Raw genomic sequence first — 25,895 nt, 5'->3', positions numbered from 1 at the left:
GCCCCTGTACAGAAGTGCCAGAGCCTGTGGGCCACCTTCCTGCTCAGAGCTTGCATCTTGTAGCTCACGTCTTTCCAGTTCAGACTTCGGTCCATCAGATCAGGTGTTCCAGACCCTGCAAGAGTCGTTTGCCTTGGTGGGAGGTGGAGGAGCTTGAAATAAATGAGAATTTTTACAGAAAAGTGTTCTCTCTTTATCCCAGTCCCTGTTCATTCAACTCTTACCACACACTGCTGCACCCTTAACTTTGCTTCGTGCCTCCTGCTTGCTGTGCTCTCCAGAGGCATTCATCCCTTCTCTTAGAGTCAGCTTTGTGTTCTGACTCATTCTCTATTGTGTTTGTGGTTAATTTTATGGGGTGAAGCAACTGGGATAACCTTGTGCAGATCAAAACAGAGTGCTTCTAAGTGACACACAGTTACAGTACTAATTTTCAAATACATTTAGGAATAATATTGACATTCATTTGTTCTTTACAGGAGCATGCTTGTTTTGAAAGACAGACAAGCAGAAACTTTTCATGATAACATAGTTCATCTATGAAATAACTTGTTCATTTTCAGAAATTTTGTTTTAAAAGAACTACTCTAAACTGCCAGGGTTCATGAAGTTGTTCCCCAGAAGACATCAGTCTAATCCAGAGCCCACTAGAGTCTGTGAACATCTGGTTTTTTTGCTGACTTGATTTCCAGTAAAGGACGGGGTCATGAAACATGGTGACACCTCTTGGTCATGCTGACTTGTATCTGTAGGATCTCTTCACTCCTCAGGACCTCTCTTTTTGTGGTTCAACTGTAGTCTGCCGGAATAACTTTGACTTTCTTAGCAAGAGTAGTTACTCACTGCAAAGCTTGTCAAAATTTCCGCTCACTTCCAGAGCTAGGCAATTTAGTGAATTGGCACAATATGAACAGTGTTGCCCAAAATGTTTACAGTGAACAAAGCCATACCACTATGTTTTTGGCAAACAGCTATATTCTGAATAGTTGCAGGATCTTTTCAATAACCGCTGCATCCTTTCCCAGCAGCTCTCTCAGGGGCTGCTGCGCAGGCTGATGGGGAGGCTGCTTTGCGCAGAAGTGAGATTTGCCACCGGACAGGGCAGCCTGCTCCATCCATAGCGCCTGCAGGAACCGAGTAGGAGGTGGTAGTTATTTCTTACCATTCAAGTTACTTCATACCTTTCTTTTAACATTTCAACCAGAAATGAGTTATTTCTTAATCACTGTGCAAGGCAGCACCTCTCCAATCTTGCCGCGTTTGGGATTTACCACCCCACCACACACACACAATACCTTTTACCCCACTCCAAATGCCAGAATGAACACAATCCACGTGTTTGAACGTAAGGCATCCAGGCTCAGGTTGAGGGAAAGCCAAGCATTACACCGCTCACATGCAGCAAACTGATCTTGTGCTGCAGTTTTTGTTTAAAACCTGATTATTTGTGCAGGCTGGATTCTGAAACATTTGGTTTGGAGCTGGACAAGCAGAACCGACAAACTGGATGATTGCCCAGTACAACAAAGGCAGAGAAAGAAGGAGCCTCTGGTATCATTCAAGTGCTTGACTGTTTTTTTCAGCAGGTATTTTTTCAGTTCACAGCAGGCCATTGACACCAGAAAGTGCAGCAACAGCAGCCTCAGTGGTGAAACTGCCGATGTTACAATCGGAGGGAGATAAAGTGAAGTATTTGTTGGAGTGGCAGTACCAGGAAATGGCTGAGACATCACATGACGGAGGATGTGCACCCTGTAGCAGAGGGACGTATTTACTTACAGGCTAGACTTCCACCAGACTCGACCAAAGGCAGTTTTGGCTAGTTATTTGAATTACCTGACCCACTTGCAGTAGGAAGTCATTATATAGATAGTAAATACGTACCCCACCCTTGGCAGGCAGACAGACTCTTTGCCAAAACGGTCTAGCTCAGCTTTGCAGAATATAAAATATTGTAGCTTTCTAGTTAAAGCTGTCATTGCAAAGACATTAGAAGCTGCTGCTGTTCCAGTAAACTGCTCCGCTTCTTGGCATTCGATCATTGTGGAGAAAGCCTCTAGGATTTACCTGGAAAACAAATCATAAGCAAAGAATAAGTCTGAAATTCTTCTTAAGGTGCAAGTCACTTGCTTCTCCCACTGATGAGAAAAGCTCCCAGGCCCTCTGGCAGTCAGGGAAGTTGCCTGTGACAGAGAATACCGATAGGAGCTTTACATGGCCATTCATTTGGAGTGTTAAATAGAGACTCCAAGATAGTTTGTCCTCGATTTTTTGGTGTTATTTTCTTGTTATGAAATCTGCAGCTAACTTAGCACACATAACATGCTTGGTGATTAATTATTTTTAATTAATGGATAGTTTTAAAATTTTAAGCAAAGTGCTTGAAACATTATCTACAAGTTATCATTTTTAAAAAAACCCATGTTGCTATTATAATAATTCATAATAATTCATAATAATTATTTTCCCCATAAATAGATGAGATTTCACCAAAATCTGTGGCCTGCACTGATGTTGACCTTTAGCATAACCCCACAAAATATCACCAAAATAAGATTCTGATGTTGCTTACACCAGAATATAGTTGGAGAAAGTCCATGAGAAGACAGCAGTTTTATACTAATGCAGCTAAGAACAGATCTGGTCCAAAATAGATTTTGAAGTAAGAGGGCTTCTTTCAAATTAAAATGATGATGGCCTTTGCTTGGGCTGTAGGAATAGGTGATGATGGAAAAGGAAAAAGAGAAGAACTGTCATGTCTTCTACTGCACATATATCTCAGTTTAATTTTGCTTATATTTTGTGAGACTGAGGTGAGGCTTATATTATGTGAGACTTCAGATACCGATACATAAGATACTGGGATGGGCTGGAGCAGTTCCTTTAGCAGAAACTGAAGTGAAAAGTTAAATTCCTTCAAAGGTCACTTCTCAGAGTTCAAGGGGTAATTTTTCTTTTTATAAAGCCAGGGGACAATCTTGCTTGTCCTCCTCTGCAAAACCAGTGACTATTTGCTGAAGTCAGCCTGATCTATCTGTATGCACGGGGCTCGTGTATTGCTGCCGACTTCTCTGCGCACCACATGCTTGCTCCCTGGGTTGGATAGGCTTAGGAGAGACCACAGCTAAGTTAAAAAGGATTTATGCTCCTATTCTCCTGGATCATTAGTCACGTATGTTCAGTGTTAAGGACAATGTGTTGCATTGGGCTCAACAGGGGATTTTAATGCACTAAAGCAAAGATCCGTAAAGGACATAAGCACCCAGCTCTGAAGCTGCGATTCAGAAGCCTTAATTAGGATGCTATGTTGCCTGCACAGTGAGTTGGGAGAATTCAGTGTCTAGTAATGGGATTCACATGTACCAGTACTCTGAGCAGGGGGATTGAGTTAGCGAGCTGGAAAAATGCTGAAGAAAAGGATAGGTTTCTGTGCTTCAGTTGGTACCTAAGCACTTTTCTTGGATCTGACCCTGAATGCTGAAGTTTTAGTAATATGTACCAGTGAGCCTGTGTTTACAATTCCACTGAATTTCCTTAGGGAAATAAATCAAATTAAACTTTTTTTCATTTGACCCTGTTATTAAAGTAGAAAGCTTGACACCAAACTGCACTGGAGGCCCAATGCTATACTGGAGCCACACTTCCCTTGTTTCTATTCTATTTATGAATGCTCTTCATCAACTAATCACTGTTTGGCACAGTATTAAATTTAATCACTGAACTCCGAAACGTTGTAATGTGTCTACCTACTCCATGGTTCTATTTGCATGGAAATTTTCTATCCTCTCGTTTAAAGACTATTAAAGCCCTGCCTTTCTTGTGCAGAACAAAAGGGTATTGTTTACTTTGTTTTTTGTTATTTTTGTGTTTAACAAAAGATGCTTATTCTGTCTCCTCAGTGCTGAGATCCCTGTGAACATGTAGACTTCCTCCCTACTTGCTTTTCTTTCCCCTGGGTGACTACAAAACAGAAAAATTTTCTTCACATAGAAGCTTACGGTTGAAATGCACAAAAGCAAATGTTAGTTATCTAAACTTTCAAGGTTTTCCTAATGAAGGTATTAATTGAAAAGTTGATGTGAGGCATAATTGAACAAAGAAACAATGTTACAAGGCACAGCAGCAGCAGCAATAATGCACATTTATGATTAAGAATTAATCTTTCATGATATAAAACCAGTTGTTTCAGTGAAAACCTTTTGACCTTTGAAGAGAGATGCAGCAAACCCACAAACACGTAGTTGTGTGTTTGGATCCCATTATTGCCACACTGTAACCTAAGGAGAATAGCTGTTTTGATCCTCCAACTAGGCAGCCTGTGGGCAGGAGAGCAGGGTTCTTGCTTTTCGAGAGCTAGCAGCCCATTCACAGTGGGTTGACTTTCAAAAGACCCATTTATTGAATGACGCAAGGTGCAAATTATGACTCACTCTGCATAGGTTAAATTTGCAAAAATCAACCTATATTCATCTTCCCAGCACCTACACAGCTGCGTAATGTATTTATTATCTCTAGGGTCCCATTAACCCTTTTAGAGGCTTAAAAGTGATCTGCAATGCAACCCAGACAAACTGATGTTCTTATCTAGCGAATTGAAGTTTTTCTCTTTTATCACTGGTGATCTAGTGAACGGCAGATTTTCTTCTCTCTGGCCAGGACTAGGTCACAGGGTGGCCCAGCAGTCTGGGTTTCAACATTTCCTCCTGTTCTAACAGCCCTCATAAAAAATACCTTGATTGCTGGTGTTGTTTGCTCATATGTGACACTGTGTTTTCCAGGTCTTAACCAGATGAACCAGGTACTCTTCGATCTCTGAGTCCTCTAATGAACTTGCAATGATACTGTAAGTAATCGTTGTTTATTATAAACGGCTTTTTAAGCAGAAGTTTGGTGCCAGTCCAGCATATTTTATTAGTTGAAACATTTCCTTGTATTTCCCAGTTGTATCGCAACCTACTTTTTATGGTAGATTTAAGGGTATGGGAGCATTTTTGCTGTGTTTGCAAGGCCTTTAAAAGGACAGGCCCACCTCTTCACCTTCTCCACCCATCTCCTTCCCCGTCTTCCCTCCTTTCAAAGGGAGAACATCAGGAAGTTTGGAGATTCAGATGTGGTTCCTAAACCTGTGTCATTGAGGGAGGTCTACTACGCTGCTGGAAATGGTGTGCAGCCACTTGTTCCTGTATTTCAGCTCTCCTTCCTCTCAGGAAACCCAGACTTCAAGGGAGGGAAAACCCCAAATGACCCTTCTACATGTCATTGCAAAAAATGGTGGTTGCTTAAAAAAAGGGTGTTACCTTACGTGCATGGCTTCATTTCTCCACCTATTCCTCTACTGCACATGTGACAAATAATGACAGCTATTACAGGACTGGCTGTATGGGATGCACGCTGAGAAATGAAGCGTCTCTTTCTTTGACCCCTTGTCTGTCACCCTAACTCAGCAGAATTTTCCTTGTCTGGTAATACAACCAGACTAGAGGAGGGACTGTACCTTCTCTTACTACTGTGGGTGAATAGATACTGCAAAAAGCCTTTCTCCAATGTTGAATCAAACACTGAAATTAATTTACTTCCTCTCTGTTCATAAATACTACGTGTCAGCTTTCTGCAAGCCACAGTATGCTAACGTACTTGCAGAGATTCCTACAGAAAGGAAGTGGCAAAATTGCATGTAAGATTATTTACAGCAAACTAATGTGAAAAATGAACATTGCCCAGATACGTGTCTATGTCTTTACTCAGGGAACACGTATCACCCTATGACTTTCATGGTCAATCACATCTCAACGTAAAATTTGAGTTTCAGAACACAGGTAGGGAGCAGATAGGAATTGAGTACAAAGATATATATGCTGTTGTTTTTAAGCCTGTAATAAAACTTATTGAATACTGATGAATAATAGATGCACTTAAAGGAAATTACGATCTGCTCCTGTTTAATCCTTGTAAGAAAAAAGCAAATTCGCCTATGAATTCTCCGCAATGGTTTATTCTTTAAGACAGAACAATGGAGGCTTGGTACGAAACTCACTGGAATCAATAAAAAGACCCCCATTTTATGCCCCAAGTTTGTAGCCTACACACAAGTCTGTTATGGCAGCTGCCACCTTTACTAACACACCGGGGTTCGGACCAGGTTCCTCTAGGGCTACAGCGGCAACGGCTCTTAAGTCTGGCTGAAACAGTCTGATATTCCCTGTGGATCAGGCACAGAGGTGGACCTGTAACACACACTCACCTGTGCGTTACGTCAGTAAGTCTAGTATGTGCTGTTCCAGTTGTAGCTCTTGTAAATTAAACAGAGAAATAAGCTGCTTTTTCGCTTCATATGCCACTGCTGAAATACGATCCAAGGCTCAGGTAGATTCCAGCTGTGATCTTGCTCCTTGGTTATGAACATACATTTATGTTCTCAAGACATTAGAGTTCCTTCTACACAGGCAAAAATTGTAAAAACAAAATGAACAACGTTCTCTGTGTACAGTAGAGTTATTTAAAGTGCCTGAGGGTTTGAACATAAGCAGACACTGTGTTCGCATACAATATAAGCAAGACTTCTGGATTTTGGCATTTAAAATGACAATTAAAAATACAGCAGGCATATTTCAGCAACTTTATGGGATGCCATAAACATCCAGAAAAGGATTCCAGACAAAAATAAAGATTCACAATAAGGATTCTTTTCTTTTTTTGTTTCCTACCTCGGTTTTTAGTGTGATGTGTTGTGACACACCAAAAAACTAATGAAACAAAAGTAAAGGTGTCTCGCTCATTGGAAGCTATTGTATGACAGAAGATGCTGCTTTGGAGAGTCAAAGATTACAATCTGTATCGCTCTGTTTAGGTAATTGTCTTGGCTTCCTACTAAAAAGCCCCAAACAAGTCTGGAAGCTGAAAAACACTTTCCTTCCTCAACACAGAAACAAGACACAAGAGACTCAAAGTCTCTCCCTGGCACAAATTTGCGTACCATGACGCTACCTGAATTTTCTTAGATATATTTACCACAGGAATGATGCTACCGCAGAATCAGTCAGCTATTCCCGCTGTAGCCTCCTGACAGCATGCCATGGATTATGAAATTTTGTATTGTACTGTGTACTTTTAGGCAACATAGTGTTTACAAATTTATAAGGCACATCCTGTTGTGAATGTGTTTTAGGCATTAAGCTACGGTGAGAAGAAGAACCTGAATCTCAAGCAAAGGATTTAATTACAAGGCCTTTCTTCCTCAATACTTTTTTTACTACCATTTGTAAACCCTTTGACAAAAAGAGTTCCTCAGCTTCTTTGGGTTTTTGTACCCGAATTTCTCATTAATCTACTCATTAATCTCCAAAATGCTTTGAAATATTGTTATGACATTGAGTGGAACTTCCTCTAGGATGGTCAGCTCTTTCCTAGCCTTAAGATGGGAGACAAATTGCAGTTTGTTTTTAGATAGTTCTGAAATCCATCTCTTCTCTTTATGACACTTTAGCAATGTGTTTTGTTCTGTGCATGCATTGAAACCACATAGCCATCAACTGACCCACCTAATGATGCTCAGCCAAAACAATCCCCCCCCCCCCCCCCAGCTTTCCTGTGTTTCTCTCAGTCCCGTCCCCCCCCCACCGCCACAGGAGTCATGCATGGCTCCTTTTTCTTTTTTTCCTCCTCTCACTTTTGCATTCTGAAAAAGATGTAAAGTCTGTCATAGTTTTGGGGGTATTAGCAAAGAATTTACCTTCTTCCTCCATGCAGGGGCCAAGGAACAGTTAGTCTCTCTCTTCTTTCTTGTCACTGGACACCAGCATTGGGATTGTTTTCCAGGAGTCAGGGCTAAGTGAGAATTAGGTTCCTGCCACCCCCGAGTTAAGCAATGCTCCGCATTAGTGATCCAGCGTCTCAGTCAGGGCAGGAAGTGCACAAACCAATCCACAGGGACTGGGAGCGAGACATCTGCCAGAAAAGAGGGAGACAGAAGGTATCTTAAGGTTACATTTGTTTCCTGTGGCTGTGCATTTGCTTTGTTTTCGTTTTCCTTTCCCCTCCCCCTTACCACAATTCAAGACTATGTAGGAGCTCTTTTTTCCCCTTTACGTGTATTTATTTCCGTTAATTAGGCGATAATTTTGCAATCTGAGGGATTCAGAGCCAATCCCATTCTCCCTTTCTACCTTGCTAGGTGCAGCCTCTTGTTCCTGACCCTGCCACAGTTGCAATGCCATGCTGTGAAACAAAGTTCAAAGGTCTTGGTTGGTCTGTTGGTTATTACCTTGCATTCCTTCCCTTTCCCTGCCTTCCTGCTCAGTGTAGCCCCAGCAGCTCTTTTCCCCCATTTGGAGCATCAGGCACATCCCTCAGGCCTCCTACTGAATTCTTTCCCTCCCTCAAATACGACCTTGGGCTGGATCTCACCCCTCATGCAGGTGCTCAGCACAGAACAATGTTCAAGTCCATTTAAGAGCTATTTCAGGGGCTGAAGGGGGCATAAGATAGGGTGCAATTTTAATACTCATCGTCTGTGCAGGATAAATTTGATGTTAATTGTAGTGAAACTGCTGTGGTGGATAGTCTTTCTAGCTATGAGTGATCTTGTGTGCTTATTCCTTTTCAACAGCAGCTATGTGACTTCTTCATTGATACAATCAACCTGAAACTGTCTTGATGAAATAAAGTTTGTAATTGCTGCTATCACAAAAATTGTAACAGGAAAAGCAGTTGCAGTATGTCTCCAGAATGCTGTCTCCAACTCCTATACCTTGCTGAACATTGCAGATAGCTTCTCTGGTGATGGAAAAGCGGAGCCCGTCTGAACATGGGACAGATTGAATAATCTCTTGCACCTGTCCAGCAACACAGAATTGTTCCTTGCCTTTCATTTGCTCATGCTTTGCCCAGGCTAGTCATGACTGACAAAACTTCAGCTGTTTCGGCAAGTGTATCACAAGCTACTGCACCTCAGTCTTAGGAAATTTATCTTGCTGTTCAAAACAATTCCTCACACTCCTTGACATTTACTCCTATGGGTATTTGTAGGCTGTTATGTCTGCCCTTACTAGTTGTTTAACCTAGCAATAAGCATTTAGCTCTGTCCTCATAAACCATTTCCCCTCATCTCTTTAGCTGCCTGTGCTCCTAAATATGAAAAACCCAGGCTAAGCCTACCCTTTCAATGACTACTCCCCACAGGATTTTGATGGTGGCACAAAACCAGTGCTCAAGCCATGATTTCATTCCTGGCTTACTGCATGATCCTTTGCTGATTATACTGACCTAAGGATCTATATTAGCAGTTCTCTGGTTTTCTTTTCCCGTGTCCTCCCATATACTCTTTAAGACTTGTTCCACCTCTTCCCACAACTTTAAAACTGCTAATTCAGGCTCCCTGCCCCTTCTCCCCAAGAGCACATCTTCTGGGAGTAGCGGAGGCTGCAGGGACTGTCCCTGCTGCCTCTCTTCCCACTTCTTTCATCCCTCACTCTTTGCTGAAGGACTTCTCTGCAGCCAGAAGCTGGTTCCCAGGGGCAGCCGGGGCTTCCACAGCACGTCTCCTGGGATCGGTGTCTTGGGGGTGCTGCTCCTTGGAGCAGGGTAAGGAAGAGTAACTGGCTGGATTCAAACCTCCTCTGCCCAGATCCGTGGCAGGAGCTGGTGGGCAGAGAGCTGGGCCAGGGAGCTTACCAGCCAGCTGGGAGAGCATGGGAAATTCGTGCACTTTCACCCTTCCTGTGGGCACCAGTCTGCATTTTCGGAGCAGCTTGTCTGGACTTATCAACGTGTACAAATTTCAGGAGCTTTGTGGTGAGACCAGAATGTGCTGTGGATTAAGGCATCTTTGAAGGTATCCATATCTTAAAACAAATTAGTTGCCACAAAATATCACCAGGAAGAATGCAGGAGAACCCTGAAAAAGGTGCATTTATCCAATTTCTGAGGACATTTACATGAATGACTACAGCAAGGATTGAAAATAATTAAGAGAATGTAAGGCACAGGAATTACTTCAGGGTGCAAATCAGGCTTTGACTTTTAGGGAGAAGAAAAAAAGTTCTTGTGGGCAGATTTGCCCATAGGAAACTTCCTTTTACTTTTTCGCTAAATTTTTGTTAGTGGTTACAACCACAGATACGAGAAGGACCAGAGAGATCCCTAATCTGGCACAGGATATCATCTCATCAGCGTAGGGTATCCTACCTTCACATGTGAAGCAGAGTGTTGTTCTCTTTTTAGCTGGTAAAAATTTGGAAATTGCAAAATGATCATGAAAGCAAGAGACAGGATGTGATGGAAGACATTTATTTTCCTAAAAACTCAAAAAATTTAGACAAGCCTCAAGTCTATGCCGCATTTCTTTCCGACTTGCACATTCATTTTAGCTCCTCTACTCTTATCTCATTTGTTACTGTGTTAAATGTGGCTGATTACTGCAGTGCGTTTTCTTTCAGGACTCTTTCGTCTCCGGGTTGGAAGAATCGTCCACTTGCCTTGTAGCAGAAGAAGAGTTCGGTTCTAAATTTGGGATGACTTCTTCAAAACCTACTTCTGTTTCACGTCTGAGCTACAGACCCACCCTTTAAAACTCTGAACATTTATTTTGATTTTTCTGAAGACTGAATTGTCTTCTGACATGAGCAAGAGGGTCTTATATGACCATGAATTAAATTAAATTGTTTCTGGGAAGTTTAGTCTTCTTTAATGGCTTTGTTCAGTTATTCTACCTGTTCATTGTCTTTACATAAACATTAAAATGATACAATCATTACATTTTCTCCTCTGAAATAAAGGAGATTCTTCTAAGAAACTTAACTCTCTCTGCATGTTTTCTTTGTTTCTGTATGAGTGTACACATGCACTTTTTTTATTTTGTTGAATAACTCTTTTAGCCACATTTTTCCCCCTCTGTTTACATCTCTTCAGACACAAGGCAAGCACAGAAGAAGAATTCCAATTGTAAGCAGAAAAAAGAAAAATCTGCTTCGTCACTTAGATCTTCATAATCATGGAAGCATTGTATGTCTGTTTAAGCTGTTGTAGAAAAAGACACAGGTGTTCAGCAAATTGTATTAGGGTTTTCAAAACCATGGCATCATTTTCTGAAATTTGATTTTCTAGGTCCCAAAATGAGAAAGGAGAAGAAATGCAATAATCCACTTGGAAGTGAGGGTCTTTCATTTCTGCCTGGTTAGTAGTTTAGTAAAAGTTTAGCTATGTAGACACTTATTCATCAGGAAAGGTTAGTCATTGACATGCTTTCTTATACTCTGTTACCAGCTTTCATGTTCTTTTTGTGGGCCTTTCTCAGCAGGTCCGTGAAGTCTGACCTCTCTTACTGGCTTCTCATATTCCTCCATTGTATATCGATCATGCTAGAACGATGACCTCTGTAGAAACTCCTGGAAATACGTGCATTAAGTATTGAGGCAGCCCTGGCGCTTGCTACACATTCATCAGACGAAATCAGAAACAAAGCTGAAATCCCTTCTGAAAATGAGGTTGAACATTTAAAATGAACCAGAGGAGATCTCATTGGAACTGTCCATATTATCACTATCCTCTCTTCTTTAAAAAGCATGAAGACCGAAGCAGTCTGCCTGATAGGAACAGGTTCTGCACTAGTATTGCACAAACAAGTATGGACACTGAAGTTTAAGAATAGACTAGGACCTGCAAAAATATGCTGTAATCCCTCTGACCTCCTCTTGAGGTGTGAGCGTATTATAGGGAGAAGTGTGGGACCAAGCTAATAACCTTTATGTTGGCTGTGTGAAACAGGTCCAGCTTTCTCTGCTGTGAAAACATGGGAATCCTTGGTTTAAGGTTGATCTCATGAGTTGCTAAATGGCCTTATGCCCACTGACTCAGGGCAGCGTATATAAATTGGGTAAGCAATAGCTAATTACCTCCCACAAAACATCTCTCCTCTTGAATCTCGATGGGCCATTTTGTCCCATGACTAATTGCATGTCTCTTCACTTACATTTGATCCAGCCTCCACAGAAGGTAGTAAGAATTAATTTTCTGATTTTCCTGGGAAAGGAATTAGACCCTGGCTTTAGCAAGTTAGTTTCTCTGAGCAGACTGGTGTGTGGGGTGTTGCTTAATGGTGCAGTCAGAGGAGGAATTCTGCAAGAGCTGCAGGCTGATGGCAATTCTCTCGGTCCCGCTCAGGAGAAGACATTTGGCACACAGATCCATCTTCTCTAACAAGCAGAAGCACATATTTCTGTGGCTTGCTCTGCAAACACCTTCCCCTCAGAGATGGTGCATTTAGAGCACCAAGAACTGAGGGAAGTGTAAGAGGGTTTCTGTCTACTTCCCAGACCATTTCTAAGGGGGAAAAAAAAAAAAAAGGAAATTTAAAATTCAGCTGACTTGAACATTAAATAGAATACATTTAAAAAGCCATGACATTTTTAAAGTGAGGATGCATTTAGAAAACTTCCATTTTTTTTTACACCATGTTTATACTGTGACTTGTGGACACAAAATTATTACTACTTCATACCTGTAGCTGAAAAAGGAACCATGTACCTCTGAATGTCAAACATGGCTTTAATCTGCTTCGCAGCTTGTTTTGTTTTGTTTTTCTCTGTTTCATTTCCCTTTGCAGTGTTAAGCTCTGACCCTGAAAGGTGAGGAAGTGAAGGAAATGGAAGAGTGAAATTTGGGGAGTCTGACGCTAAAAAGCCAAGGGAACCACGAGGCAGTCTGTCTGGTTGTGAGATTGAAATGTAAGTGGACTTCTCAAATTAATTACTTTGGAACCCGCTTACTTATGTATGTGGACTCCCTTAAGCATAAGTCTTACATTATGTCACCGAGATGGCATTTGGGCTTGATTTATGTTGGCACAAAACTAGCTATAAACTGCACATGTGTGCCCATAGTAGCCCCTCTTCAAACAGAGCATGTTTATAGAAACAGGAAACATGGCTGCAGCAGGAGTACACCGAGCCTCTGCTGTGTCAACAGCGTCACAGGTATCCAGGATCTGCACGCTGCGTTCATTTTCCATGTATTTCAACTCAGTTGGCAACTTGGAACACCATTACCAGAGATTAGTGGTTGGTTGATGGAGCAAAAATGACTTATTAGGTGAAATTTACTCCGCTAAAGATGTGTATCTGAACAAGAGCCACAATCCACATTTTAATCTCTTTCGTTCATACTCTATCTAATCTGTGGTTGGTATTTCATGCTGATAATCTTTCTCTTTTTTTTCCCCCTTGGAGAATGAGGACACACTATATTAATTATATCTGATTCTGTAGTCACATAATTTATCTTTAAAAAGGTATGCACTTTCCTGTCTGAATAAATGTGAAGCCTTCAGGTCATGTTCAGGGAAGTGTAAACTCTTCACTGTTCTTCATAGTACGTTAGAAACAGTTAAATAAGCACCATTCAAGACTTCTTTTAGGAGACAGAAAGACAGACATAAATGAAGATCAAAAAGAGCAGAGCATTTTTGGTGACTGAGAAAACGGTATTCTTTGGTTCCTCAGCTGCATTTATTTGCATATTCAGTCTTCAACCTGTTTGAGTTGTGAGGTGCTGCTATAAATAGGCACAAATAACCTTCTCCATGATCCACTTGGATCGGCTGTGCCTGTAGTGAAAGAAGAGTGTTTTCGTGCTTCAGGAATGCAGCACCCTTGACCATCTTCTCTGTGACACCGATGAAACCCTTCCCACAAGGGGAGAGATGGAGGTGAAGCGAGCCATGAGGGCCCTATCCCCTCCATCTGGGTTGAGCTAAAGGCAGACTAAATGACCTGCACACTGTAGGAGTTCCCCTTTGCAAAATCCTTCTTCAGACTTTAAAGAAGTCTGTAACAGAGGCAGTGTTGTTGTGTACACAAAACAGTCTCCTCTAAGTTTCTAAGGAGAACCGATAGTGCAGGAGGAATCCTTTTTTCCATGTGGTATACACCCCCCTCTTTCCCTCAGTTGGGACAATCCTTATGTTGGTATTTAAACGATCCAGGAGATTTTTTGGGGGCATATCTCATACTGGGAGTTGGAAGAAAAAAGGTCTTCATGTTGTCTTGGAGAGACTGAGAGGAAATGGATGTGAATCCTAAAGCCCAACTTCAAACTAAGAAATGCTGTTTGTCAATGAAGATTAGCTTGAAATAGGAACTAGTACCAAAGTCTTTTAAATGGAAATACTCTACCTCTTCCACCTTTAGAGCTGACAGAAGGTGTAAGCATTGCTCATAGGAGCACGCCCTGAGCACAGTAAGCTATAGTGTTAACCGAGTAACTCAGAGAGTTTGGTCTATTCTCAGATCTTTCTTAAAAATAGCAGTAACTGTGTGTTGCAGTTCTTGCTTGGTGGATGTCGGTAATCTCAGAGACAATTTGAGTAGGCTATAGGAGTAGGACTATTGTATTACTCAGTGAAGACTTACACTCCCTTTCGAGATGGTATGAGAATGTATTTCTATCTGGGAAACACAGTTCCCACATCAAGTGTCTTAGGACTTGCTTATTTACTGATTGCAAGTCAGATAAATTTGTCAAAACATTTGTAACCTGCAGCATGAAAACCAGAGCCAAACAACCTGCACTTGGTGCTTTACTGCATGAAATATTTGAAGTCTGATTGCTGAATGTAGCCCTCGATGTCCTGGCATGGTCACTGTTATTAGAGGATCACAGGCACTAAAGACAGTAGCTGTGATGCTCTGTTGGGTTTGGGCTGGGATATCTTTTTACCCCTTTTGTTGGAAAACTGCTTGCAGGTAAATGCTTAGTTTGAATTACCCTCCTTTGCTGTTTAACTTAGGGGCATACTGTTGTGTTTGGGACAATATTAGAACAGAATAACAGGCACCCTTATCAGAAGGATTGGGAAACAGATACTGTAGTGCTGAGTGGGTGTCATGGGGGAGTGTTTTTTTACTTCCCTGGATTAGTGCCCAGCACAGGAGTAGATGGTAGGAAAAATCATGTTGGCAGAGAATTGCATGTTGGATCTCTGTGGGTGTGAGTTGAGGACGCCCCACAGAAGCCTGTAATCCCATCTCTGCTTTCAAGAATAGCAGGCACAGGCAGCACAGCCTTCAGGAGCTCTCTGATGGCAAAATGGGCTGCCTAGTCTGCCTTGTCAGAGCAATGTCCATGCAGCAGTATGGCCTTCAGACGCAAAAAGATCTGTTTATTAGAAATTAAAACATTTATTTCTAACAGGAAAGAAACAGGACATTTCCAAAGTTTTGCAACGTGTTCCAACTGTTTGAGGGAAATGTTTCCCTTCAAATTCATTGAAGTTCTTGTATCTGTTACTGCTCACTGTTCCTGTCTCACAGAGATCCACGGCCTTTGAAGGACTTATATCAGTGCAGTTTATTTGGATGAGTAAGACTTGCTGGCTCTAGCATTCGGTTTGTGATGTTTGTAAGGACTCTGAAAGTTGAGACATCTAACATCTGAAGTCACATGTTAGAAGGTTGCTGGAAACCAAATTACTTATTTTTGCACCGTAACTTTCATCTGAAATACAGCTCATGGTGTTGTATTGTCCATGTATTTGTGTAGTGGGAGCGTGGTTTTAACACTAAGCTTTATTATAACCCCTAACAAATTCTCATATGTTATAATCTTTATGCGTACCAACTTTATTTTTTTTTCCCCTGTGTGTGCTTGAAATTAATTTACATGAGAAATGTAGAGCAATCAGAACAGGATATGAAACAGGAACCTCTGGAGTGAGCGTGAGTAGGACGCAGATGTAATAGCCTTCAAAAGCATACGCTGCTTGCTGACCTTTGTCAGTAAGGGAATGGCCTGGAATCCCAGCCCAAGCAGATGTGTTGCAATAGGCAGAGGAAGAGATCAGTCTTAGTGTCCCTTGATGGCTTCTCCTGAAGATTTGAGGTTATGCCAGTTGCTGCTCCAACCGCCAGTTTTCATCTCGTGTTCCAGACTGGATCTGGAATGAAGCGTGTCTTCCCAGCCGTGATGTGTTCATGTTTTGGTATCTGTGAAGCAGAGACTTGATGTGAACCTGGACGGGGGAGCAGCACCTTCTTATAACTGGCCCTTGCCTCTATTTGTGTAAGAACTAGCCAGAGGAAGAGAAATGTTTATGCTCTCTTTGTATGTAAAGTGTAGAAACTGAAGAGATGTGCACTGAGATTTGCCAGCTGTGTTGATCACAGAGGTTTGCAGGCCACACTGCAAGTTTGCCCCAGAGCATCTTACACTACGATTCAGCTCCAGCCTCTGGTCCTGCGTAACCTCCTCCCTTTCCCCCGGCCCTCCCCCAGATCCCTCCATCTTCCTTATCTCCAATACCCCTCATCTGACCCCTCCGTTCCTGTTTTCAGAGTGTCTCCTCCAGAAGCTGGACAAATCAACAGATCTGTCAAGAGATGCAGGAAGGGAACCGGGGGTTATCTGAGCGTGCAGGTTATCTAAGGGGTTGCCCTCAAGAAACAGTATCTGTAAGCAGTACAAGTTATCCCAAGTCAGAGACAAGTAGAGGCCATGCCGGTGAGTTCATCAGGGCCAGCTGTCTTGTGGATACGGGTGAAAGATGAGAAGTCTGAAAATAGTGGTAGAGTTGCCATGAAGCCAGAAAGAGGTGCCTGCGATTGAGAAACATGGAAGGAAAGTTGGGGTTTTTTTATGTATTTGGGGCCTTTGAATTAGCTTCCTTGGTAAGGAAGGGCTTCCTGGAATTCTTTGACCAGTTTTATACCCAAAAGAGAATTATTTGGCACTGGATTCAATATACACGTGGGATTTGACTTTGCCGTGAGACTGCCCTATGACAAACCCCCTCCAAAATATAATCAGCAAAGTTTTCCTCAGATGCAAACTCTGTGTCTGCTTCCAAGTTGGACTCCTGCTTGCTCATTCCTCAGCTGGGTTTGTCAAAACTTCACAACATTTAGTCTTGCTTTTCCTTGCAGTGCTGAGTCACTCTCTGATTTGAGTGAGAATTAAAATGTTTGTTACTGTAAATTTTGCTAGCCTCTTGTCTGAAATCCAAGTGAAAAAACCTGCAATGTCAGTTTGCTCAAAAATGAGTTTTTAGAAGAATTTTTATCCTCAATACTTTTATATGTGACACTTGCACATATTTTGTTTTCTCTGTTACTTGTGGTCTCTTTAATTATACCATGGCAATCTGAACTGTGGCAGGATCAGACACAGAAAAAGCATGACCAAAGGAAAACAGAAGTTTTATTGGTTTTAAATAGATTTTTCAACGTAAGAGGTGACTTTTCCGAAAAGGCAACACAACATCCTTCTGTCTGCTAAGTTTTCTCTCAGTCCTGTAACAGACTGTGGGATTTTTATGGCAGCCTGAGCTCTCTGTGGCTGTTGTATAATGCACTGTTTGGGGTGTGTAGAGAACACTGGTCTGTAGTAGCTCTTTAGAGACTTGAGGTTTTAGCTCTATAGTTCCTTATTTCTGTCCCTGTTTATCCTGGTCAGGCAGGAAGCACATAAAAGGTGGTTGGAACAGGTCTGTACCCATGGAAGTTGGATGGCAGTGCAGATGCGTAATGCACCTTTCCCTGAGCAAAAGATGCTCACTTCAGGCAGGCGTAGCTTCTATCTGCTGAAGTCCCAGAGGCACATGCAGCTACATAGAGCTGACTCTGGGGGATGTGCTGGGGAGCTCTGAACATCAAACGTCAATCACAGTTGAGCTAACAAGCTAGGCAACTTCAGCGGTGGCAAAGCTGTGGCTTCATGGCTGGAGCAGAAAGCAGGACACCCTAGTGCATATAGTGACTGGTGGGGTACGTATGCACCGCAAAGTTTTTGCAGGGTACGAGGTATTGCGCAAATATAACCAAGGCCATAATTTTAAGGATTATACTCATGCACACAGAGGAAAATTTAGTTTTCAGAATTCTTTACTGGTGATGAAACATAATCCAGAAAGAACAGTGTTGGGTTTTCTGATGTCAGTGTGAGCTGACAGAGTTGGCAAGAAAAAAAATTATCCTTCAATTATAGGCTAAACAAGTTTAAAAGAAGTCACTGAGACATAGCTGGTATGGAGCCCCATATTGCTATTATTATATTTACCTCTCAGAAAAAATACATGCTTAGAAGTCCATAAACTGTTCCCTCTCCTTCTCCCTCCTCTGTTGAAAAATTAGTCTCTTTGTCACATGTAAGAGCTGTACAAGTAACAGGAACAAAACATGTAGGTGTTCTGAATAAAGTCATTAAACAACATGCTATTTGTTAAGCACATCAAGTTCGGGACAAATTCATACTGTAGCTTTTCTGTTTCATGTGCTCAGGTGATACAGAATACTGCAGAACTTCCATCAGTAAAACTTTTCCTTGCCTTGAATCAAATTGTGACTCAGAATGAAAATGTCACTGAGACATGGGCTATAGTGAGACTGTATGACCACTGTTTCCAATCACCCTGTAATTAGAAGGGGTTTTTGTTGGTGATGCACGAGCTAAGATAATCTCTGCAGGGCTAAGACAAGAATTAAACTCCGCTTTCATCAGAAAAGACAGTAGTTGATAAGCCATGAATTGAAAAATGTTACATTCAGTGGTTCTTCATCAAAAGGGCACTATTAATGACATAGAAGCATTTCATGGTAAGAAGTCTGTCCTCCCAAATGTTAAGATGGAATGAAAACACACTTTTTCAATTTTTACTTTTTTTTCTTCTAGATAATCTTTCTAACTAACTTCTTTCTGAATCTTCTGTGATCTATGATATGTTAATGGTATCATATAATTATATGATATAGTAATGATAAATGATAAATAAAGATTAAATATTAAATGTTATATATTCATATATATAACATGGCATTGGTTTTGGCTATGGTAGCTGCCATCAACACGTATGTCCAGGAGGAAGCATCCAGCCCTTAGGCACTGTTCATACACCAGGGAACTTTGGGAACTTCTGGTCTTGGGGTTGAAGGCACCCACTAACGTTGTACTTTATATGCACTCCCACTCACATTTGAGTGTACCTACCTTCTCTGTAGAGTCTTTAAAATGCCGTTACTCTGAATGATTCATCGCCCACGTAGGGAGGGAGGAATTCAAATCAGATGGGGAGCAAAGCGCTCTCCGCTGGGAATAGGAGGAGATAGGGCTTCTGGCAATGGGAGAAGTGGGGGAGGAAATGAAACCGCTGATGGGGAGGATGGGATTCTGTGGTATGGAAGGATATTGATGTAGTTAAGTGGGACCAGGATGTGGGAGCAACAGAGACATTAGCAGTGGGGAAAAGGAAAATGAATGTTCATCAAGCCCTAGCCCTAGGAAGAAAATGGAGGACAATACAGTGATGGGGAAAAAAAAGCCTGGCTTTTTCCACGAGGATACCCAGCTTGCCTATTTGAGGTAACACTTGTCTTTCTGGTTCATTCAAAAACTGATATCCCTGTCTGGAAGAGATGATGCACTTCTGGCCATATCCATGCAGGCCACAGCAATGGTGTTGGCAGTGCCATCACCCCTGTGGGTTGCTGGACACCCTTTTAGGTCATTGCAGGAAGCAGGAACCAGGTGGCTCCTGGCACACATCACCCCTCTGCATGCTCTTTGGTGGCACCGGCTGGACAGCCGAGAAGCCCAAAGCAGGAGGTGGGAGAGATCTGCAACAGGAAAGGAAGGACCAAGGGAAAGTAGCTCTGCTTGCGTACTTGGTTGAGGGTGTTTTTGTATAGGGCTACCTATTTTTAATGGATACTTTGCCGTCTCTCTCTTGCTGTGAACTGAGCTGTTGCCTCCTATTGCTTGCCTTCAGTACAACTTGATTACAAGATACAATTTTGACCCCATCATGTTTTGGATTTGCTCCTGACCTGCTTATCATTCTAAGTGAGGGTTACTAGAGAGGGAGCGCCGGGTGCTGGCCACCAGTGCAAATGCTAATTTGACATGATCCAAAGCTCTAGGGATAAAATGGCCTATCTTTTATTTTAGCATGTAAGCATTACCACACTTGTCTACGTGAAGTATCCACAAATCTGAGATAGGCTTTTGTAAGATGTTTCTGAGATGCTTTTTAAAAAATTAATTTCGAGTGTTCCCCATTTGCCTTCTTGTTTGCAAGTGTTGAGAATGCAGATGGGTCGCACTTTTGGGCTTCTTCATGCAATCAAGTTTGAGAAAATTTTTTTAGACATAATCATATACCCCCAGGAGCTGGATCCCGTTCAACTTGCAGAATAAATCACAACAGTTAGTAGGATTGTACTGGACTGAAAAAGTCCAGAGAAGAAATATCACACATTTGTAAAATGCCTCACTTGCACTAGTTTCTATTTATTTGTATATTTACATGTTTATTTACTGCAAAGGTAGTGCAAAAGTACAAGCTGTTTTGTTTAGATAAAATCAAAACATGTCCGTTCCTAAAGGTGAGAGAGTGAAATCACATCATAGATTCTGATTGCTAAATTTAGACAGATTTACCATCTTTTAAATACCACTGTTTGTTTTAGGAAGGAGAAGGTTGAAGTGGAAAATACCTGCTCGTCATTATGCAGTGAAACTGGAAGCCAGCCAAAACGTCAGGCAATGTAGTCTTCTGGTCTGAAGTGTGTCTCCTTGTGTCTCTGGGGGCACTGACCGAGCTATCCACACTGTTCAGATACTGAGGAACTTTCCACATCTCTGACTGCCCCTAGTTCTTGGTTTCTCTCCTTTCTGAGAAGGTTCAGAATGCTTCTTGAGTATATTCTCTGTGTTTTGAGATAACTTGTGAAAAGGAAACTTCTTGATTTTTTTTTTTCTGTTAGTTGTTGGGGAATTCTTGTCCTTTTTCCCTTCTCAAATTCACATGACTATCAGAAGTCGAGGAGCAGATAGGTAAGCACTAAAAACAAACGCAGAAGAGCGAGCCATCTGGTGTGTGGAGGAGGGCCGACTCCTACAGCTCTGATCTCAGCACTAACGTACAGCATCTGTGCGGGACTGGGGACGGTGGTAACAGGGATGTGCAGCACAATTAGCCACATGACGAGCTGGCACCTAAACACCTTGGGGGATGAAGTGCCTGATACCCAGGCAGCTTTCCATAGCAGCCTAAGGAGCAGAAACAGCCCCAAGGGCAGTGGGACGGGGTCTGGGGACACACATCTCTGTTGCAGTTTCCTTACTGGAAAGCATCGTTCATGGGAAAGGGAGGCTGTGTTTTAAATGTTGTTGTGTTTGTTTCCTGTAGAAAAGTGTCGTAAGAAAAAAATCAGAAGTGATTGCTCAGCCCAACTGAGTTTCAGCTTCCTTCCTCAACTACCCTAATGGGCACAGCGTTCCCTGATGGGCTGAGGGGAGGACAGGAATTCCTCACTGCTGCTCTTGTGGGAGCTTCTTCAGGCTGTGTCGATGCCAGGAAAAATGGGTTCCCAGTATTAGCTTTCCTGAAAACTAGATGTCTTGTGGACAAACCAGCCCCAGACCAGTGTTGTTCCATGCTCTGCTTTGCTGTGCAGTGGCACTGCCAGCCCTGAGATGAACTTGCTAACTCCTCACACAGCCATCGGGCAAAACCAGATGAGCTTCTGAAAAACATTGCTGTCTGTTTTGGGGTTGTATTCAGCCCTCACTCTACAGCTACTATTGAGGGAGACCTTCTCTTGATGGGTGTGAAACTGATGATTTCTGAGGTTGGGATAAGATGAACTGTCGTAGAGCCAGCAATAAAATTGTGACTGCACATCAAGCTGTTAGGCAGTGACACCCTACTCTGTACAAAGTCTTTTACCTGCTTTTTTTACCTCCTCTTCTTGGTGCGACTAATGATATTACCTAAGGATATTCCTGAAGGTGTAAGTAGTTCGTATTTACAGCGAGCTTCAAAGACATAAATGGCTACAGAGTTGCAAAGTATTATTATCTGCCACTTTGAAAAGATGCTCCAGGTTTCTCTGAGATTTAAAGCAAAGTAGAAAATTAGGCTGTTTATTCTACAATTCACTGGAAAAATAAGTTTCTATAGAAACTACCACTTCAGAGGTATTTACATTTCTCTACTATGAAGCATCTTGAGAAAGAGCATTCCCATAAATAGCAAATAGAAGTTGTTACATTTGGTATAATAAGATAATATTTAGAAAAGACTGTGTATGTTCTAAGTATTATTATGGGGTTGCTATATAAACCATGGATCCATTGAATATATTGTAAAAGACTCAAATCTCCCCATAGGAAAAATGAGATAGTGACATGTAAAAGTAATGTGTAAAAATTCCTTCGTGCCCTCCCTGGTGATGAGTCTGCACTGAAACAGAAGATTTAATCTAATATCTCTGGCAGAGCTGATTCTGTAAAAGCTAATTTCTGAGTAAGATAACAAGAAAAACATTGACATTTTTAGCTTTAGATGGGGTGCTGTCCATATATGCATGTGCTTGTGGTTAGAATTTGGGTATTTGTTACCGGTACTTAGCTTTGCAGTTTCCTTCAGCTCTCCAGTTGTAATGCACCACATGAGTGTATTGCTCTATAGTTATCTATTAGTGAAAACAGTATAAATAGAATAAAGAAAATATAAATAGCATTTGCTGTATTTGCAATGGTGGTGGGGTATTTAGGTTTGGAAGGGGTCATGAGCAGTGGATTGTGTGTATGTATCCCTACTTCCATTCTGTGTCCATCCTTTTCAATGAACAGATTAAGCATTGCAAGAGCTTTAGTGCTTCATTTCTTGTACATAGGCCCACCGTGATAAATGAGATTACAACCCACAGAAAAAACACCACCTGCCAGCATCTGCAAGCTCAGGCTGAAGTTGGTGGAGAATTTGGGTTGTTGCTGTTGCATACAGTGGAAACTCTCCCTAGGGGAGAAGGTCTGGATCAGGTATCATGTCCTTATTCATCACGTTCTTGCTCCTGCAGATCACAGTGATTAGAATATGAAAGAGGAAAATTTGGTACTGGATTAGGAGAAGGGGCCACCCTACCCATGTCCTGTCTTGAGGGGATCAGTTATCATAGATACTTAGGGAAAGAAGGTAAGAAACTCATGAATGTAGCTTTCCTTCCTGGGATGCCCTCCCAGCATCTGGCAGTCAGCTGTTTTCAGGACTTGCTGGGCTGGAGGTTGCATCCAACCTGTTGCATTTAGTAACCATTGGTAGATCTAGGCCTCAGTGAGTATGATCTTACCCTAAAGATGCGTCAACGGAATTACAGTCAAGCTGGAAATGGGAAGGTACTGAGTACTGAGCACATCCCAGCTTCCTCAGGAAAGCAGATTCCCTTAGGCGCGTTTCTTTGAAAACATATCCGAAAGATTCAGATGCCTAAACATCATTGATGTCTTCCTTGTCAGTTGAATACTTTGAAAAATGTTAACCAAAGGTTTTAATCAGTCCAGTAGCAGTGGAAGTCTATGCTCCAGCTGTAAATTAATTACTCTATTGATAAATAATGGCTGAAGTGGTTCTTGGTACCAAAACATCTTATGATGGCTGCTGCAGGTGCAGAAGTAAAAAAACAGATACTAGGTACTAGTATCATCTTTTCAAGGTAGTAGTTTAAGTCAATTAACTGACAAATGCAACCCCCAAATAACAGCCAATAAAAAGGATGGGCCAGGCTGCTGCTTCCTAAATCGGATTTGTTCTCTGACAAATGGCTGAATTATAGGTCTTAATAACAGTGAATGCAGCGTATTGGTGCTGTCTTGACCCATTTACTAGATCATGGTGTCTCTCCCATGCCTTTGTTTTGTTGTTTTTCTTGCCCAAGACTTCTCAGAAGCCTTGAATGCAAGACATAATAACACAGATCCTGCCCTGGCAGCAAATTGTGCAGTCTTTTGTTTCAAGCACACAGCATGCACCCAGACTTGCTCATAAAATATCCATAGCAAAATCATGCGATGCCTGTCTCTCTTATACATTTTTAAGAGCTGTGCCCTAAATCCATTAAAAGACTGTGAGGCATGAATAGAAGAATAATCCTTCCTACCTATGGGGGAGAAAGGAGTTGGGATCAAGTAACTGTACACATAAAACAAACCATGTGAATTTGCTGACTTCCAAACTTCTCCTATGAGAACACGTACCTCTTGCAGTCCAGCTCTTTTGTCTAAATTGCTGAAAAGTATTTTACATTATAGAACAGAGGAACTTAGTACAAAAAAAGTGGAGCTGGCATAAAGAGAGGTCAGAGAAATAGAACTGTGCAAAGGTCAGAAGATGGTGAAGACCATGTGTACCATGTGATAGAAGGTGCTTTCTGATTTCAGGACAACTAAGTTGAGGGAAAGGCGTCTTTATGATAAAAGTAATTACTTTTGAACTGTGAGGTGGTTGCTCTTACTCCAGAAGTGAACCTTGGAAATCCAATTCTATACATTGGAAAAAAATGGCCTTTGTTGTTTTACCCTTAGGAGAGAAGCAGGGAACCTAATGACATCCCTCATAACCTAGGTGGACGTTCAAAGGAGGAGAAGGGAATTAGCCACTCAGATTGAAAGGGAATTGGGTGTCTACTTCCCTAAGGCTCTTTATAAAATTACATACTACACCTCTTGCCAGGAGTCCTCTCATCCAATGATTTCTGTAGAACTGTAGTGTCTTTAATTCGGAAAATTTACACTCCACCTAAGTCTAGGTGCCAGATACTTCCTTTTCCTATTCAATGTCTTGCATCTTGGAATCACTTGCAGGTGCCCTCAGAGGTACATTTCTCCCTTTAGCCATGTCCAGGATCATCTGCAGGATTTTGGACGTATAAATGGGGCTCCTAAGCAGCTGGTTTTGCCCCCATGGAAGCTGGGAGGGGACTGGGAGGGGATGGAGACGTTGCCCTTACTAGGAACAGGGTGCTGCGTTCCTGCTCTTCTGTCACTACCCAGCGATGCAGGGCCCCTTGCACTTTCCAGGGCCCATCCTCCTTAGGCGACGTGTACCTCTGTCCTGAAGCAAGTTACAAAAATAAATTGCATTGGTATTTATTGTAAAAGCTTACAGTCGTAAGGCTAAATGTGGATTTCCATAATTCAGTGGGTGTGCGCTCTGACTGAATACAGCCCCACTCAACCACTACCACAGGTGGATTCCTAGGTGGGTCAGAAACTCCCAAGAAAGCAGCACAGCGTTATCTGGGCAGAGAGTTTGAGAGAAAAAGTGGCTCCAGCATTTAGGAACTAATTTCTGTAGAATCTACTCCCAAGTGCTTACGTCTCTTGAAAATGAGGTGATGTATACAAGTCCTCTGGTGCTTTTGCACACTTGAACCCAAAAGCCATGTGCTCTGTTAAAAGAAGAAAATAGAAAAGCTTCATAATGCATTCTCGAGAGCCTTGACTGTATGAACTGTGGGACTGCATGACTTTCCCACATGAATTTGTCTTAGTTCAGAAATGGATCACATTGACCTCACTTGTTGGTGTCACTCCTCTGAGCTTGGTGGAATTCCTTGAGTGAGAAGAATCAGTGTTTTCTATTTAGAAACAGGCTAGAGGACAAAACAGCCTCCATATACTCTAGGGCTTCACTCTGAAGAAAATCCCTTTGACAGAATCTTCAGTAACTTACCACACAACTTTAAAAGCAAAGTTTACTGTAAATATTAATTTGGGATTTTTCTATCTTGGTCATCTGCTTTTTAAAATGACTTGTTACTAGAATTGCCTTTGCAGCTTGTGATTCTCTTTTCTACTTTCAGTTTCCCTTCTGTACTGCCTTGGTTGTAAGTAGGCTGTGGTTTTCTGAAAATGTAGCTGAGATATTTGCTGTGTTTCCTTATACAAGACCTCTGTTAAAAAAAAACAACACCAAAAAAACAAAAAACACCAAAACCCAAATGACCAACCAAAAAAAAAATCTAGCCCAAATCTAATTCTTTCCCCCACGCATTTAAGCTACTACTATTAAGACAAGTTTAACATACACAGTATAATTGCTTCACCAAGATACTGCGTTCACACCACACCAC

The 25,895-nt window shown here is 41.8% G+C and overlaps 1 protein-coding gene across 1 annotated transcript in view; it reads left to right on the top strand.

Annotated features, from left to right (window-relative positions):
- Window positions 1-19,245: 19,245 nt before the first annotated feature.
- Window positions 19,246-25,895, top strand: part of FGGY (FGGY carbohydrate kinase domain containing) — a 224,775-nt gene continuing 218,125 nt past the window's right edge. The window contains exon 1 of the mRNA XM_072868154.1: window positions 19,246-19,341. The gene's annotated coding sequence lies outside the window, so the exon portion shown is untranslated. The remainder of the gene's footprint in view (window positions 19,342-25,895) is intronic.

This window comes from Ciconia boyciana, chromosome 7 (genome assembly GCF_034638445.1).
Source record: "Ciconia boyciana chromosome 7, ASM3463844v1, whole genome shotgun sequence".
Taxonomy (NCBI): domain Eukaryota; kingdom Metazoa; phylum Chordata; class Aves; order Ciconiiformes; family Ciconiidae; genus Ciconia; species Ciconia boyciana.
This window is presented reverse-complemented; position numbering and strand designations above follow the sequence as displayed.